Here is a 19,128-nt window from a genome sequence, read left to right as displayed (position 1 = left end):
AAATTTCTTTGCCCCATAATATTCTAAATGTTACCAAAATAGTAACATTTTCAATAAATAGGGCAAAATTTTAAAAGAGTAACTAGCTGAGGTTAATTATTTTTTATTATTTGGTTATAAAAAATTTTTTTCCGATTAAGAAAACTATAAATTTTAGTTTTTTCAAAAATCTCAAAAATTTAATTACCTAATTCAGTATGTTTTTGAGATACTGTTTGTGTTTCTTCTTAAAGGGGCTGATCTTTTTTATGAAACCAAAAGCTTCATATTTCAAGTAAGTTTCGCTTAAACTTAAATTGTGAAGAATGAGTTAATATCATGCCAAATGTTAAGAAATATTTTGCATGTGAAGCAAATTTACTGTTATATTTTTTTTGTTTTTGTTGAAATTGGAAGTTTAAATGGTTTAGCAATTATGTTCTATTTTATACTATTTATCAATTCTGTTGCTAGTTTATATATTTTTATTTGTATTTTATATTGTAGAAAACGATGTAAGTAATTTTTTTTATTATGACTGTCAAAAAAAATGTGATCAAGACTTTGTTTTGTTAGGCAATTAATTCATGTATTAGGTTAAAATGTAGCAGTGCAGCAAAATCTTTGGCCGGTTGCCTAATGTCCAAAATAGGGATGTATCCAATAGTGATTTGGCTAAATAGTGACGTTTTTTGAAAAAGAAATCATTTATGTATATATGTATGGTATATTTTATAAATATACAGGCATGTGATTTTCCCGCTTATTAGCAGAATTTTGCTAATTTTTTGACTGTTGATTTGCGGATTTAATCAAAAATTTATTTTCTGACAGAATTTTCACGGAGTTCCGCCAGTCTGAAATTTACTTTTCATAACTTTTGCGAAATATTGTTAACGATAAAGTTTTTCCTTTATTACCAGCATCCTCTTCCCATTTTTTTTCTATAAGTTCTTCTTCGACACCACGATACTCAAAGAAAAATTCCTTAATAAATTCATAATGCGAGAAGTAATTCCAAAAATTGGCTCACAAGTACTTAAGAGATTGTTTGGTGTTCTCATAAAATGGTGTTCTTTCCTTTTTTTTTAAAGTACAAATTCCAATTTGTTATCCTTGATTTGGCTTTATATTTGTCGTCTTTTTTTGCCTTCAATTAAATCAAATCGATATTTTTAAGTTATATGACATAAAATTTTGGCATTTGAGTATCACTTTTCAATACGCTGAACTGCGTCGTAAATCCATGCGGTGTTTAGATTATATTTTTGAAGTAGGGAGGCAGTCTCTGGTAATATTTTCTCACAGTTTTTAATAACCCTATTTTATTACACAGTGCAAAATTCGTGAGTTTTTCTGCAGTTATTGCCGTTAATTTTTTTAAATTGTGTTATATTCCGTACGATATTATTACGATTACGGAAATTTAAATTGTGCATTCGACTTCATTATTTGACGTGATGATACATTCGATTTTTTGGCAGTTGTTGCTTCTGATTTTCGCTTGTTTTTTAAAGCAGTTAACGCCGTTGATTATTTAAACTCACGTTATATACCATATTATTTCGCTTGTTTTTTAAAATCATAATATTTATTAATTATAAATATGTTTTATTAATTGTAGTGAATCTCAAAACGTGCATTCGATTAACCACTTTTTGACATGTCAATAATTTTACATGTTTGATGAAATACTTGTGGGTTCGCATATATATATATATATATATAAAGTCACAAAGCTCAGTTATGGTTTTGGATTTTTAAACGTTTTAATATAATTAAAAAAAAGTTTTTTTCTCTTTTTTTTGTTATATATATAAGTTAATGGGTCAGTGTATTATGTATTGTACATATTTATATATTTTACTAATATGTGGGTTATAATATGATTACTAATTCAAGAATATTCTACAATAAAAATCATACTAATTTCATAATATTTGGGTGGTAGTATATTGTTATTTACGACTTACAAAATTTGAAATCCATAGGGATAGTATTAGTTAGATGATTTTTATCTATTATGAAACTTTGCTTACTTGAATGCATTCAATATATACGTATCATACTAGTAAAGAAATGCCCTTTTTGTTCGCCAAATTTTCTGAAAGCACTGTTATAAATTTAGATGTTGCTATATGCAATTTTACATGCATATGCCGTTTTATTAATGAAATAATTTTAAATATTTTTGTGGTTTTCGAGTTCTAATACATTCTGATTTTATTCTGACGTTTGCATTTATTTATTTTTGTTTTTTATTTCTTGGATATATATTTTTATGTATATAAATGAATATTTGTGTGTGGGTGGATGTGTCCTTTATAGACTCCTAAACCATCCAACCGAAATCAATGAAATTTGGCATAATAGTAGTTTGAAGCACGAGGAAGGTCACTCTCAACATTAAAGCATTCTACGACGAACCGTTTGATCGGGATGAGTGAAAATAGAAATGGAATTTTCTGATGGGTTAAGCATTAGCCATTATTTTAAATTTAACTGTAGATGATTCATTTTTTCACATACTTTAAAAATAAAATCAGTGATAATTGCTAGCTTTTAGCTCTATCTAATCAAAAAATTAGTTTATTGCACATATTTAAGTATTATTTACGTATTGCACGAATTTTATATTTGTTATGTCAGATAAATTCAATGAACAACATTACGCAGTAGCCCGTGTGGTCTAATTTCACTTTTAAAGTTATCTGATACCACGCCCTTTTTTTATTTATATTCTTTTGAAGCATATTTCTATAAAATTAATTATTTAAAATCAATGGTAATTGATGGAAAAAATATTTATGTATTTAAAAGGTAAAATTAATGGGAATGTGGTACTAATTCGTTTAGGAGAAACGTAAAAAATCGCCATAATATTATTGACGCCAGTGATGCTTAATTAATTTAGGTAATATATGTAACATATTTAATAACATATTTAAATAAAGGAAATAAGCTATGTACTAGAAAACAAGGTAATGGAGGAAATGTATTTATTTGCCTAGAAGAACCGTAAGAAATCGACATACTACTTTGACGACAATGATGCTTAATTAATCTTGGTAATATGTTAATTGAAATTAAAAAAAATAAATTATGTAGTAAAAAACAAAAATAATGGAGAAAAGATACTTATTCATTTAGGGAGTCGTTAAAGATCGTCATATTATTATTGATGGTGATGCTTTACTAATATTGATAATTGTAGATATTATATGAAATAAAATAAAATAAACTCTGTGCTAAAAAGCAAAGTTAAACGAGATAAGGTTAATAGGAAATTCGTTTAAGAAAATCGTCATTCTCAGATAACGCTTACTGTTATTATGGTAATAGGTGCAGTTTTGATAAAAATTCTACAAGAGGTTTTCAGAAAATATTTTTTCCAGGGGTATAACAAACATAGTGTGTTAATACTTGAATTTATTAAAATTCAAATAACTTTATTTTCACCGCTACTTATAAATATTTTAACGTACATTAAAGGTCGGATAAATAAATGGTCATGCTCCAAAATCTTTATCAAGTTCTTATATGAATTCTATTTCAAAAAAAAAAAACGAAAAAAAATTCGGCTTAAATTGGCTGCTACTAACAAATGATGCAAAAACTCAAATGTTGAAGGGTTTTGTTATAAGTACCGATCGAAGTTATTGTTTAATTTTTTCAGTGCATCATTATGGATTAGCATCGCAAAGGCAATTGCGATAATTGCATTGAATAATTCTTAATACAGTAAGTGAATAAAGAGGGAAAAGAACAACAAAAAAACCGTGAATTAATGAATCGGTGAAATTATGAATCCTGAATTAGTGAATATGTGGGGAATTAATTATCGACTATGTCAACCTTCATCTATCAAAAGGTACCTCGTGATAGAATCAAGTTAACATGTTTTATATACTAGTGAATTGGTATTTAATATTTATAGTGGTTGTTACGCCACATTACTTCCCTTCCAGAATTGTATCTGTGATAGAATTCGATGAATGAATTCCACTAGTTGATTCATGCTGTTTATTTATTTACATAAATATTTGCTCATCATATTTTTATTTTTTCTTCTTCTTTTTATAGCTTTTCGCTATTTTTTTCCCATCATTTTTTTTATAGCTTTTCGCTATTTTTTTCCCATCATTTTTTTTATAGCTTTTCGCTATTATTATTTTTTTTTCTAGCATTTCGCTCATTATTGTTTATTAACCGGGAGAATTTATTTACTTCACCGGATTTCTTTTTTTTTTTTTTTTTTTTTTTTTTTTTTGAGCAGTATATTTTTTTAAGCAAATCAACTGTTTAATGTGGATTCAGCCATCTATATTGACAATTTCTTATCACATCCGTAGGTCACCAATGTGGGGAATTAATTATCGACTATGTCAACCTTCATCTATCAAAAGGTACCTCGTGATAGAATCAAGTTAACATGTTTTATATACTAGTGAATTGGTAATTAATATTTATAGTGGTAGTTACGCCACAAATACTAAAATAATTTTAAAACTAATAACTGAATTTTAATTTTTTTTCAAATAAATTGGTAGATAGTTCAGGAACGTTAAACCTATATCGATTAATGTATCAATCTTCTATTTTTTCTGTATCTAAATTGCAATAGATCAACGATGGCCCTCAGGATATCAGGATAGGCAAGGATTGTCTTCAGATCATTACTAAGCTGATATCCTAACCATTGTCAACAACCCATTGTGGCTTCAGTGTGACGTTACCAATCAAATAAAATAAGGTATCGCGATAATTAAAAGTATTCAAACTATAGAACTGAAATGAACATTTGGTAGAAAAAAAAAAACTCACTTTTTAGCTGTAAAAATGTTTAACATTTATAATTATGTTTATGTAAACCCATCGACTTCAGTGTAAATACTTCGGCAGAGAGAATAATTATGGGTTTTAAAAAATTGTTTGTCTATAAGTGAACTGGTTCGCATGGTATCTCGCATGTAAATTAAAAAAAAAAAACATGTAATTTTGAAACATATAGGGGAGACAGGGGCTAGTGAGAACACAGGGCTAAAATAGACAAATAGAATATTTCTTTCATTTATCAATCTAACATTTTCTGTAAATTTTGGCAAGAGGACAACAAATGTCACATTTTTATGTGTAGTTTCAAGACAAAATATTAAACTTTTGAATAAGCAAAAGAATCTTCTTATATGGAAAAGTAACTTCTTAATTTTTACTTTAATTGCAATTTTAGACTTTTTATTTACTACTTTATCTATCGCAGATATTATGTTATGAATGAATGTCCTTATTACACATTTTAAAAGACACATTTGTCGTTTTTCAATTTACCAATAATGAGTTTAAAAGAACTAACTCAGCAGTAATTTCCTTTACCATTTTAACGTCTAGAGGTCTGGTTGGGCACTATTCTCAAAGAAATTTTTTCCCCCACAAAATAACATAATGGTGGTCAAAAATTTATTAAATAATCGAATTTTGTCCTAGTTTCGCTACCAATATTAGATTTTCCTATGAACTGAGCCTGATTAAGGAGGAGGCATACGGACTACGGAGTAGTTGCCCTAAACCCCACATCAGAGGGGCCCCAAATCAAATAGAAAGTTTATTTTAGGTTTTTTCCTTTAATGAACTTTTTTTAAGCAAAATATCAGTACAGTGTAAAATCAGTCAAGTTTTATGTTAGCTTTTTCATTCTTCTATAGTGTGAACATAAAAAATCTATGTTTCGTAAATTCATGACTTTCAAGTGCGGAATTAAGCTAAATTTTCGCAATTTCGATGGACAAATTTGGCCAATCAAAAGCCTGCACTTTTACGTGTCGCAAAATGTGATATGTTTATAAAAATACAATCTTCTGATTGGCTTAATTGAGCCATCATAAGTGCTAAAATTTAGCTGAATTCCGCCCTAATGTCAGCAAGGATATGCATTTTTCGCAGCTAGATGATAAGGTAGACGCAGCTAGAAGTTAACAATCAGAAAACTGCATTTGACATGATGGACATAGAATTGTCAGAAAATCGGTAAAATGGACAGAACGATATTTCATCTCACCATTGGAGGGGGGGGCATAGCCATTTTAGGTTCTAGTCAATTTTCTTGTTATATATGTATAATGAGGTGAAAATTTAAATACCTCCATAAGTTCGGTTCTTCATTACTGAAGTAGAGAGGGGCCCTCACAATTAGGCTATGTCGAACCCTGCCTATGAACTATCGGAACGCAAATATAATCTTTACATATTTACTCAAACGGAAGTTGTATAGATTCATTCAATATTTATAATGCTAGTTGCGAGACTTAAAGTATTGAGAAACACTGGCATTTATTATAACTTTGCAAGCACAGTTGTGCTTCCTCTTCAGAAAAGTCTTCAAATTTTTTTTTAAATAAGTAAACAATTATTTCCTTTTTATTTGAAGAATTTATATTAAACGCATGCTTTTACTTAACGGAAAATCAAATTTAAATTCAAACATAAAAATAAATAATTATTACTCTTCAAAAAAGAACTGGTCCCGCAGTGGACTGATCGTTAAGACACGGTTCTCAGCAGATCACCGAAGTCAAGCATCACTGGCTGCGGTCAGTGTGCGGGTGGGTGACCACTTGGATTAGTCTGCGTAGGGACCGAGGGTGTGCGGTATGGGTCCTCGTTAAACTGTGCTACCGTAAAGGGCTCGACTTCGCGTGCAGGTCGTTGGGCTACCGAAGCGAGGGTGCCATCCCCTCTGCAGAGGATCAAAATTGTGATGGCATGTCTTCGGATCATCCTCAGGGATGTTTCCCAGACCGTCGCCAATAGCCCATTGTGCAGCTCTAGAGCGACGTGAATGAACTACAACAACAACATCAAAAAAGAAAAGATAAATCATGCAGTCAAAACTTCGACCAGTTTTCCATTATTGAAAGTGCTCAAATTTTAGCTGGTCTTATGTATAGGATGACAATTTCAACTATAAATTGCGTTCTGACCACTTTCAGCAAGTTTTATCGCCAATTGAAACTTTGACTATTTTCTGGCCTAAACAAACCAGGAGACACAAAACTGGAATGCAGAAAACACGAAAAATCAAGAATTTATATATATATTTTAAAAGCCATATTCAGTGGACTAAAAATGAGAAACTAAAGAAATAAAAATTGCCACACGTAACAAAATACGCAATTACAAAATTTCGCAATGAACTATCACCATTTAAAACTCCACTTTTAAAATACACTCATGTCCATAAATTAAAGATAATTCAGAATCACACGAAAATCAAACTCTAAAATTAAAATTTCACCTGTAGAATTATCACACACATCCTGAAGAAGAATATGCAAATTACAGGAAACCACTAGATGACGCTGGTAGTACGTCACAATGACGAGAGTGTAAGAGAGGGGTATATAAGTAATGGTGACAAAGAAGTAAAATTGTTCATAAGCGCTTTAAAAGCCTTTCTGTGCAATAACCGCATAGTTATGGCACAAAGGAAGCATTTGGATGATTTTTTACGTGACAGAATCATCGGACGACTGGAATGTGGACGTACCCAGCTGGAAGTATCCGAGGAACTTGGAATCACCCAGAGGGTCAACTCCAGTCTTTGGCAACGATTCCAAGATGATGATAATGTGAGTAGACGTTACAGCACAGGTCGCCCCCGAGTTACAACGCCGAATGAAGACCGGCATTTGGCAGTTACTGCCAACAGAAACAGACGGAGCACAGCATCAGACCTGTCTCGTCAGCTCTCTTCAGCTACCGGTACGACAGTTTCAAGGCAGACCGTGTACAGACGCTTAGGGCACATTGGTCTATATGCTCGCAGGCCTGTCAGATGTGTTCCACTTACCGCAACTCACTGTCACCTGCGATTAGCCTGGAGTAGAGAGCATGCATTGTGGACACCGCAACAGTGGTTTTGTGTGATGTTTTTCGACGAGTCCAGGCTTATTTTGCAGTCTGATTCTCGCCGGACTTTCATATGGAGAGTGCCAGGTACCCGTTACCACCAAGATAACACCATTGAACGACACCGCTACAGTGGTGCAGGATGGCTCGCTTGGGGAGGAATTATTCTTGATTCCAGAATTGACCTGCATGTTCAGAGTGTAACGATGGCAGGCCACATCTATAGGGATGTCATTCTGGAACAACATGTACGTTAGTTTCGGGGTGCCATTGAATTTCTGTTTATGGACGACAACGCCCGTCCTCACGGTGCAAACATTGTAGACGAATGCCTTCAATCGGAGGATATCTCCCGTATGGATTGGCCATCATACTCACTGGACTTGAATCCAATAGAGCATGTGTGGGATATGCTTGGCCGACGAATTGCAGCCCGTCAACCCTCTCTCACGTGTCTACCGGACTTTCGGAGGGCATTGCTGGATGGGTGGTGTAATATTCCCCAAGATCAGATTGATAATTTGATACTCAGCATGCCTAGGCGTTGTACGGCCTGTATTGCATCGTCGGGGAGACATACTCCATATTAACCATCATACTAACCATATTATACTATTTTTTGTAAATAGGTTCTTTTTTTTTGAAATATGCTCCAGGGAGTAAAAATCGAAATTTTTATAATTATGTCAAACATATAGCATGTTTTTTGCTTTTTACCTTTTGTTTAATACATAGACTTTACAAATAAGTCAAATTTGTTCTGTCTCTTTTTGTGCCTGAACTTCATTATCCTTAATTTATGGACATGAGTGTACATACTCTCATTGCAAGTTTTATCAATTTAAATGAATTTGAATTCTCTGACTCTCAAAGACTGCGTCATTCTGCAATCTGATCAATGTACTTTCTTAAAGATAATTCTTTTAAAACCCCTCTATTATTTCAGAAAGCTTATCAGCTAAGTAAACGAAACAAGTGGATAGTTATGCAAATTCTATTTGTTCTTGAATATTCTATAAGGAGCTGATGCTGAGTAAGTTACTTAAAATCCTTTTAGTTTACAGTGAATCGCTTTTGTTAAAAGTCTTTTCTTATTTTTTTTTATTTCCCCCCTCCTATGTTTTTGTTTTCTGTAAAATTTTGGTTACAGTGTTTAATTTGACAAATAATAACCTTTTTCAAAATAATATTTTTGAAAAAAGGTTATTATTAAAATAATATTTTTTCTCTTTATTAATTTAGGAGAAATATCATTAAATAACTTTTAACTCTATGTTTTTGATTTCGATAAAATTTTGGTTACAGTGTATAGTTTGACAAATAATAACCTTTTTCAATATAATATTTTTGAAAAAAAAATTATTTTTAAAATATATTTGTTCACTTTATTAATTTAGGAGAAATAGCATTAAATAAGTTTTAGAACATATTATTTTTCTGAAAAAATTTGATTATATAAAATCGTACGATTAGTAAGTTTTGATATGTAATTTAATCTGTAGCGATAGTACAGACAGTACTCTGTTCTTTAGATTTTTAAAAATTTACTTTCACTTTATTTTAAGCTGACGAAAACCGATTTGGATGAAGTTCAAATATTATTGTTACGTAGATTACGCAAAAACAAGGAATTTTTTCGAATGTCTAAAAACAGAAAAAGTCATCAATATAAAACATATATTGTCAAATATATAAAACATCTTTCGAGAAATTCTGATCTCCAGGGTGTGCTCATCCCCCCAAATAAATGGGGACCTTCCCCTTGTAAATTTGAAAATCCCCCCACCCCATTTCTGAAAAAAAAAAAAAAAAAAGTACAAATAAGATGTTTATTTAAACAGCAATATTTCAGCTATATCCGATCTATCTGAATTCATTCAATATTTAGCTATATCCGATCTATCTGAATTCATTCAATATTTAGCTATATCCGATCAATCTCAATTCATTCAATATTTAGCTATATCAGATCTATCTCAATCCATTCAATATTTAGCTATATCAGATCTATCTCAATTCATTCAATATTTAACTATATCCGATCAATCTCAATTCATTCAATATTTAGCTATATCCGATCTATCTCAATTCATTCAATATTTCAGCTATATCCGATCTATCTCAATCCATTCAATATTTAGCTCTATCAGATCTGTTAGAAATACTTTGTGGAACATAATTTTTAGAAAACGAACATTGTGAAAAAGAAATGAAAAAAGAAAAAAAAAAGCACTGGAAAAAAAAATGGAATCGCTATGCAAAACTGACATACAAAATGGATATGTGTTGTTCTCTTTAAAAATTATACCAATTTAAGAATCAATTCGATTTGGACCGTTGACCCCAAATTTAATGTTATTAAATACGTGTTCAATTGTAACTAGATATTTTAAAAGAAATTAATTTATATGCAAGGATTGTTTAAAGTAAGCCGAAGGAAATTTTTAAAATTTTATTTATTTTTTAATTATATATCTTCTACTATAGTATATTTCATATACTATGCATCCATTAGCATTAGCCATACTCTAGCTGAGTATTAATTACTCTCTTTCTCTGAGTATCTAATTAAAAATATTTGTTAAAATGATGAAATGCTTCATCACAATACAAAGCTTTTTTTAAAAGAAATTATTTGTTTAAAAAGTATTATTTTTATGTGATTATCATACCGCAGTACGATAAGAGTTAATATTGATATTTGAAAAATTTTAACGCTCAGATTAGCGTATGAAATAAACGTATTAAAAAGTATAAAGTGTAAAAAGATCATTTTCGCAATCTTCAAATTAATCCTTTAATTAATTTTAAAATAATATATAACTATTTAATCAATATTTAATTAATTAAAATGTAATCAATTTATAATATTTGACTAATTTGTAGTATTTAATTAATTTATAATATTTAATCAATTTAATTTATAATATTTAATTAATTTATAACATCTAATTTATACAAACTCAATTTTGTCTTGCGATGTTCATTTTCTATAGTCTTTTCTAACGATTTATTGTTTGAGGCAAAAAGTAAAATTTGAACGAAATCGGTCGAATAGCTCGTGAGAAATCGAATTTTAAAAAAGTGTTTAAAAGTTGGTTTTTCAAAAAAATTTGTTCTGACAAAAAAACTTTTGTAACTGCAATAGGAGTTGTATTACAATATCTATAACAGCGATTCTTAATAAGTACATTTTATCATTCCTTTATTAGAACATTTGAAACCATTATCTAATTTAAATGATAATATTAATTTTTGACGAGCATTAAAAAACGATCTGAAGAAAGAAACAAACAAAAAACATTTTGTAAAAAATACTTTTTCTTCTTCTTAAATTCACTAAGGGTTAGGGAAGAATGAACGTTACATCACGCCAATCGAGAATAAACGTTACAAGAATTTATTTCTTTACATTAATATCCCCAAGGTGTATAGTGCGGCTTTCAGGAGAACTCCTCCAGACACCCGTCTCGCATCGTGGCGGGTACTATGGTTACGAGGAACTGTAAGCTAATCTCGTCTTGTAATCCATAGCCACTTTATTATACAAGTAGCTCACTTTTATAACTAAATCTGAAACCATTCTTAAGTTAAGAAAATCGACAGTGGCATCTTGTATAAGGATGTTAAGTGAAAAAGAGTTAGCAAGTCCAATAAAATGTTATTTTGTATTATTGTGCTTTAAGTATTGTTTTTTGTGAGAAAATTATTTGTTGTCCAGTGAATTTTAAAACAGAAATGTTTTTCTAAAATGTATTTATCTTTTTTTTATAGTTCTTAAACATCAAAAATGAGAGCTGTTGTGTATCTTAAAAAAATTGAGGTTGCTGTCTACTTGATTTTGTCAATGCTCTTATGGTTTTTATCATTTTCAGTTTTTTTGCCGTTTGTGATCTCTCTTGTACTAAGTAAAACCGCCAGTCATCTATGGTTTTCTTACTTTTTCTCAAAGTTTCTAATGCCATTGTTTGGTTTTATGGTCTTATCTAAAAGAAGACAACTCTTCAATATTTTAAAGGAACATCTGTCGAATCGCAACAAAGCTGTTCCCTTGGAAATATTGGAGATTGGAATAGGACCAGGTTCCAATTTAAGGTTTTACCCTGAGAATTCTAACCTTACTGCCCTTGACGTCAACCCTTCATTCATAGAAATTTTTAATAAAAATAAAAAGTATTATCCTCAAATCAGTTTCAAAAGAACGGTTTTAAATTTTGGTGAAGATATGAAGGACATCAATGACTCTTCCTTTGACGTGGTCATCAGTACTCATACACTATGTTCCGTGAAAAATGTTGAGCTAGTCATCAAAGAGGTGAAGAGAGTACTGAAGACTGTAAGTATTTATTTTTAATTTTGTACATTTAAACTTTGAAAAAGTTGAAATCTTTAAAATTGAAAAACTTTAATTTCAGAAATCAAATTTTACTTTTTATTGAGTAAAATTTTACAATTTTACTCAAATTTCTACTTTTTTAAAAAGAAATGGTAACTCAGAAACTATTTAACCCATTTCGTTCAAATTTTGTATTTTGTCATTTAAAAACTACAAACTTTATAATGATAAAAAAAAACTTGTAAACCTTAGAATTAAAAATTTTTTCGGCTATTAGTAAATAACCTAAAAAATATTAAATAATTTTTTTTATCTGGAGTACTTTATTTTTGTTTGGATAAACGCATTTTATTGTTGTGTGTAAAAACTTTTCGATTCGCTTAAAAAGTTCTCGAGACATGGCGAAGTATGCAAAGTAAAATTAACATTAAAAGATCAAAATGTTGACTTTTCTCCTGCCTAAACTATTGGGACCATATTTACCAGAGTAAGGCTACTATACACATATTTTAAGAGTCTAGAATCTAAATCCGTCACAAAAAAAAAAAAAAAAAGTTTTATACGTTTTTGTCTCTGGTTTCGTAACTTAAAATATAGTCTGCACTAATTAATTAGCACATTAAGGGATAGGTCTTCTAGAAAATTCTAATTTTAGATTATAAGTAATTCTGGATGTTCGTTTTTTTCCCCGTACTGCACTAATACTTTCCATCCTACAAATATCTTATTATAGAAGTTACAATTATGAAATGCAAAGTAAATATTTGGAGAAGAAAAAAAAGTAAAAGTGTCTGGTTGCTTCAATTGAATGAAAGTTTCTCAGAATAAGTTTGTAGATATTTTATTTTTTAACACAGCATATTACTCAAATGTTTACTTCAGTAAAATTTTTTAACTATTATGAGCATGTTAACTGATTGAAAACTTCATTCACTTCAAAAATATACGAAAATGAAATAACAGTTGACATGTTTCAAGCGCATTAAAAATAGGCACCCACTTTCTAGACTTGCCGAACGTGAATGTAAGGAAAAAAAATGCGATTGAAACTGGTCAACCGTTATTTCATATATTATATTTTTGACTACCCATCTCCGGCGACAAGCTTGTTCACCTTTTTAAATAATTGGAATTTCTAGTATTTCAATAATTAAAATCGTGTATTCGAAAATTAAGACATGTAAGCATAAACTTAAATCACTCAAGTAATATTGGATTTAGTTTTAATCACTTACATCTTCGCCTGATATCGTGGTGAATTTGTTGTTAAAATGTTCAGTAGCACCTATACTTAACACTTAAAAAAATAATAATTTGGCTCCTTTGATGGATAATGAAATAACTCAGCAACTTTTTTAAATCAAAAATCGTTTTTATTTGATATTATTAATCATCCGAACCAATGAGTTTTATTTGAAAGTTTTTTTTTTCTACCAAAGTGAAATAAACTTAAACTTATAAATTCTTTTAAGTTACAGAATATTCAAATTTAAAAAAAAAGAGCACAATGCACCTTAAAGCCAAAAATAAACTAAAATATATAATTTAGCTTAATGGCTCTATTCACGAACTAATAGTCTACATAACTAAGTAAATGGATATTCACGTTAAGAAGTTAAAATCGGCCATATGACATCGGCCATATGACGGTTACATTCATATGACATGTTTAATTGGTAATTAAAATGGCATTTTGATTGCCACTTAGTTTTATTTTATTTTCTTAAGTCAAAACGAAAGATTTCTTGCTGGAAATTTTTTTTTACCTATTATTTAGACCCAAGACTGATCCAGGCCTTAAATTTTAGTACACAAACATATCCTTTCATGTTTCTAGCCGCTGTTGGTGCTTAACCTCTAGCCATCGAAAATTTGAATTACTTTATAAGTTTTACGATACTTTCATTTAAAGGATATTATTATATAGTTAGAGAATTAAACAATTTTGTTTAAAAAAATTTCAAAAATAGTCATTTTTATTAATATATGGCAACAAAACGTTTTTGTATAAAAGTTAAATAATTTTAAACGTCTTGAAATTGAAATATATATATATATATATATATATATATATATATATACACACANTTAATTCTTGTATTACATATATATCTACACACACATACACACACACACATACACACACACTCTTATATATATATATATGTGTGTGTGTGTATGTAGCATAAAAAGTTTCTATTAAACTTTTTATGTTATCCTAATTAACTATTCTAATCGAAATACTTTCTCACACTTTTAAAAGCCACACCCTGTTCTTAAATCAATTTTTGACTCAAGTATGCATTTAATTAAAAGCAGGACATTTTCTTCTTTCCTCTCTGTGGGAAATGCTCTATCTATTTCATAAACCAATAGCAACTACTAAGATTCCTCTCTTTCCCTAAATTAAGACATTTTACGGATTTTACTTTGCAGGATTTTCCCTAACATATAACCAAGGAGCACAACTTTCAAGGGCGGCGCCAGTAGGGGGTCAGGGGGGGGCAATTGCACCCCCGTCGGGAATGGCCAGCCCCCCCCCATCGGGAAAAATTTAGAGTCTCGTCGGGAAAACAGTCTGGTCACATTTTTTTCTAAATAATGTCAAAAAATGCCTAATAAAAATTTTTGTAGTTAATTTTTTATTTTTAAGAATCAGTAACAAAAATTAGTAAAATATATTGTAAATTCTATGTAATTGTAGTTTCACTGCACTACTTGTAACTTTGCCCATACATTGTTAAACTAGAGACCGGATGCGATTAGACATGGTTAAAATTGGCGACTTTTCGAAGTCCCTTAGAAATCCTTTCCCACAGACACATCTTCCTTTTCTTGGAACAAAAGCCTGGGAGCAGAAAGAGACGCAGGTCCCCTTCTTTACAAATTCTTTCTTGATGTTATGTGTTTATCAATGGTTTATGGGATCACATAATTGTTTTTTGAAATTTTCAAGTAAAATAAAGGTATAAGAAGAAAAAAAATTTCCAATTTTTTTTATACTTTTAAATGAGGAAAATCATTTACTTATTCGGATTCAAGGTTTATATTTTAATCAACGCAATAAATATGCAGTCGGAAAAAAAGAAAAAAAGTAAAAAAAAATTTTTACAATTTATTATATTTTTTTTTATCATTGTCTTAGTAGTAAAAAGATTGTTGATTGATACAGAAAAACAATTAAACTGTTCGTATTCAATGTCTTTAAATATATATTAATCAACAGATTCTCATTGACTTATTTTATGTACAGTGTATGAAATGGAAGAAGGGAACACCTTGATTAACTTTTGATTTAATCATATTTTCACCTACAAAGAGTCAATACCATACTTTAAGTTTCGAAAATGACCAGAAAAGCGCATTCTGTTCTGGATAAACCTTCAAGTTTGTCTATAGTTTAATTTTCAAAATGAGGAAACAGCCGCAATCTGGAAGATATGGTCTGAAGTAAGTTACGGCAGAGAGAGATAGTTGGAAAGTATGGGTCCTTTAATTTTAACTTCACTCTTCGATTATAGCCTATTATCTCGAGAACTTTTTGAGTGTATTGAAAAATTTTTGAATAAAATAACGAAAAACATTTTGCACACAAATTTTTAAGCAAAATTAATTTTAAATAATTATTATTATTTTTTTTTTTAGTTTATTAAATAGTAGTAAAATATATTGAATTGTATGTTCAACATATTTTTACATCCTTTTAATTTCAAAATACAAACCTTCAGTGCAATCGATCAATTAGTTTATGAGTTATCAAATTTTAAAAATGTCAGTTTGCTTAAAATTTTATTTATCTCGAATTATTCAACCGATTTCTCTCAAATTTTGTATTTTACAATTTAAAATTACCTTCCATAAAAATTTGTATATCTTGCTATTTTATTTTAACCGTCGTTGAATAACCGACCCAATTTTCGTGTTTACGACTACTAATGTTCAACTCCGTAGCCTTGTAATTTTGAACCCAATCCAGCAGACAAGTGAACTCCTGGATCAAGTAGTGGAAGAAATGTTTGCCTTCGTGGAGGACGTAAAAGGTTATTCGTTGCAGGCGTATGTCAATATGCAAAAAGCTTTTGCAGGGCGAAACAGAAATCTTGGTAGAAAGTGTACTTTCAGCTTTGCAGAGAAACGAAAACATAGGCAGACAAACAACAGCCATGTGTGGCAATTTTTAAAAAAAATGTAAGTTAGTTAATATTTGTTTCTCGGAGGCAAATTTAAAATTTGTAAATTGAAAAATAATTACAAATTTAAACTATATTGTTTGAATCTTATATTTTAAGCCGATAGACTTACTCTTTTTCTCAAATGGAGAAATTAGCATTTTGCCGGACATAGATGTTCACTTTAAAAGCATCTTTGAAAAGAAAAAGGAGACGCAAGGAGAAATTTTAAAAGTCTCTTTGTATTTAATTACAATATATATTAACGTCGAGTCCCCTCATTAAAATAGCCTTTTTTTTAAAATTATACTATGTAACATTAAAAAAAAAAAAAAATTCGAATTTTACAATTTTATGGGCATAACCATTTCGAAGTTCGTTCAAAACGGGGCATGATATCTTTAGATGGAATACGTGGACGCAAAAAATGTACTTAAAACTTTATTTTCAAAACATTTAAATGATTCAAAAGCCAATCGATGCACATAAAAATAACATTTTATATCAAAATGCTCTTTAAATGTTTTGTTAAATGTGCATGAAATTTTAAATTTTTATTAACGAATAATTTTTGAGTTATAGCGTAGAAATTTTTTGAAATTGTGGTTACTGCTACAACTATTTTTTCTCATTACAGAAATAATTTTTACGCTTACAATGTATGGTAAATTTCACCATACAGTACAAAATACATCGGTAACAGAAAAAAAATTAGATTTAAATTTACATTAAAAGGAATCTGCACATTATGGTATCAATATTAGTGATTTTAGATTCTTAGAAACACACTTTAAAAAAATGATGTGAGAAAAAAATTTAAAGTATGAAATTCGTTTTAATTTAAATATTTTGAATTAATTTGTTTGAGCCCCCCTGTCGGGGGAGACTTGCCCCCTTGTCGGACAGAGTCTGGCACCACCCTTGACAACTTTTCGTGTTCACTTTTACACTTCTCATGACTGCTCTGCTTAATAATTAATAAATAAATTTTGTACCCTCCTTCCCGGCCTAAGACCTGTTTTAATCCTTCCACTCGGCAACGACGTTATATATATATGATAAGAATTTGTAAAATTAATAATTTAATGTACTTTTAAAATTTATAGTATTTGAGAAAACTGTATCAAAGGAAGAAAAGTTAATAAATTTTTAAAATACCAATTCATTTCACGAAAAGATAACTTCTGATTTATTATATTGATTTTTTTCTGGTATCNATATATGAATTCTACGAGAGCTATCGCAGAAAACCCTTATAACTTCTAATTTTTTATCTATCTATAATATATTAGATTTCCCGGTCATCAATTCTTTGATGTAAAAGTTTCTTTCTGTTATAGGGAGGAAAGTATATTTTCATGGAACATGTTGTTTTCCCAAAAAATGAAGGAGGTTACCTCATTCAAAATCTCATGGATCCACTATGGCCTATCTTATTTGGTGGATGTCATGTAAATCGTGACATTACTGGAACAATAAAAAATGCTGGTTTCAGTGACCTACACCATGACGTTAGTTATCCTGTTTATTTACCAATTTGGTTCCGACCACATCTCATCGGAATCGCCACTAAATAGTAATGGAATAAATATGTCTTGAAAAATTTGAAATCATTATACACAAGGTGTTTGAAAGTCTTATATATTAATTTTGTGTAATTAATTGTATATTAATTTTGTTATTAATTTTGTGCATAGCTGCAAAGAAGAGATGCAATAAAAATAATCAGCGATGATTATTAATGCTGTTTTTCGAAGCGTAGTTGAGGAAAATAGAAAAACCACAGTTTAAGTGCCTTACACTTAAAGCATTGCGATGAATTTGAACTATATATATAATCTTGCCGTGAAGAATTATCTGGGCTTTAGAACAGGCAAATAACTTTTATATTTTGAAAGCTATTAAACTTTTTAAAAAATCACAGATTTAACTTCATTTTTCCACCAAAATGAAACTTATCGAAATCACTGCTTCTTTCTCAGTTTTAGCAAATTTCTATGAGCCCAAGTAATGCAGCATTGGAGTAAGTTTTTAAATATTAAAAAATTAGACCACAAATGGTTTTTCATTATCGCAAAACTGTTTCTTTTCTCCATATTGGCGTTTTGTGCCTTTTTCAAAATAAGCGTAAACAGTGCTGGCTTCAGATAGGCTAAACTTGACCTAACAGTCATAAGTAACAGTTGCAAACTCACAACAGTTATTATTCACAAAAAAAGCACTACGCTGACTTAAAAAAACAGCCTTAAAGTTTAATCTAAATAGCAGTTCTACTTGTTTAAATTACAGTTTTAAAGACTAAGGGCATGAAGCACGAAAAAGCAAGAAGCACTTTTATTAATGCACCCCGTAATAATGTTGAAATTGAGAATCTTGTAATTATCATAAGTGCTAACAATTAAATATTTTAATTGTGCGTCTCTCAATTATTTTTGTGGAAAAGTAGTTCAAGATTTGTGTAAGTTCAGGGTAGGTAAATCCAAACTATAAAATTATCGGTGAAAGCCAATTTTCATTAAAGGTTTATGCAGTTTTCACAACCTCACACAGAAAAGTGCAGATTTTACATTTTTGTTCGATTTATGCTTTAATCACAGCAGTTATATCATCTGTGTCAAAATTGTATTAAAAAATTACTCATCGCTTAGTTTTCGCACCGAAACCCTCATTTATATTGTTCAGTTTTTAGTATTATAACTTGAAGCATTTGGTTGTAAAACTAAATTTTCTCAAAAAATT

General features: G+C 29.8%; 1 protein-coding gene and 1 non-coding gene across 2 annotated transcripts in view; one reads left to right on the top strand and one right to left on the bottom strand.

Annotated features, from left to right (window-relative positions):
- LOC107445174 (uncharacterized) overlaps positions 1–19,128 on the bottom strand; it is a 90,782-nt gene that overhangs the window by 67,249 nt on the left and 4,405 nt on the right. The window lies entirely within an intron of this gene.
- Positions 8,790–18,805, top strand: LOC122270366 (uncharacterized). Its single transcript, XR_011636451.1, has 3 exons — positions 8,790–8,917; positions 11,659–12,220; positions 17,730–18,805. It is a non-coding gene; the product is annotated as an uncharacterized protein (transcript).

Source organism: Parasteatoda tepidariorum, chromosome 3, assembly GCF_043381705.1.
Source record: "Parasteatoda tepidariorum isolate YZ-2023 chromosome 3, CAS_Ptep_4.0, whole genome shotgun sequence".
Lineage (NCBI taxonomy): Eukaryota > Metazoa > Arthropoda > Arachnida > Araneae > Theridiidae > Parasteatoda > Parasteatoda tepidariorum.
The sequence above is the reverse complement of the archived record's forward strand: the minus strand, read 5'-3'. Positions and strand labels throughout refer to the sequence as shown.